The sequence below is a fragment of the Rhincodon typus genome, chromosome 5, assembly GCF_021869965.1.
Source record: "Rhincodon typus isolate 14 chromosome 5, sRhiTyp1.1, whole genome shotgun sequence".
NCBI classification, from domain to species: Eukaryota; Metazoa; Chordata; class Chondrichthyes; order Orectolobiformes; family Rhincodontidae; genus Rhincodon; species Rhincodon typus.
Window position 1 is genome coordinate 31,299,754 of NC_063336.1, and position 332 is coordinate 31,300,085.

Consider the following 332-nt stretch of genomic DNA (forward strand, 5'->3'; position numbering starts at 1 on the left):
CTTCTTGGGGCCTGGGATGGGGGTGAGGGAGGAGGTATGGGGGCAGGTGTAGCACTTCCTGCGGTTGCAGGGAAAAGTGCCGGGTGTGGTGGGGCTGGAGGGGAGTGTGGAGCGGACAAGGGAGTCATGGAGAGAGTGGTCCCTCCAGAAAGCAGATAAGGGTGGGGAGGGAAAGATGTCTTTGGTGGTGGGATCAGATTGCAGATGGCGGAAGTGTCGGAGGATGATGCGTTGGATCCAGAGGTTGGTGGGGTGGTACATGAGGACGAGGGGGAATCTTTTTTGGTTCTTATTGCGTGGACGGGGTGTGAGGGATGAGTTGCGGGACATGT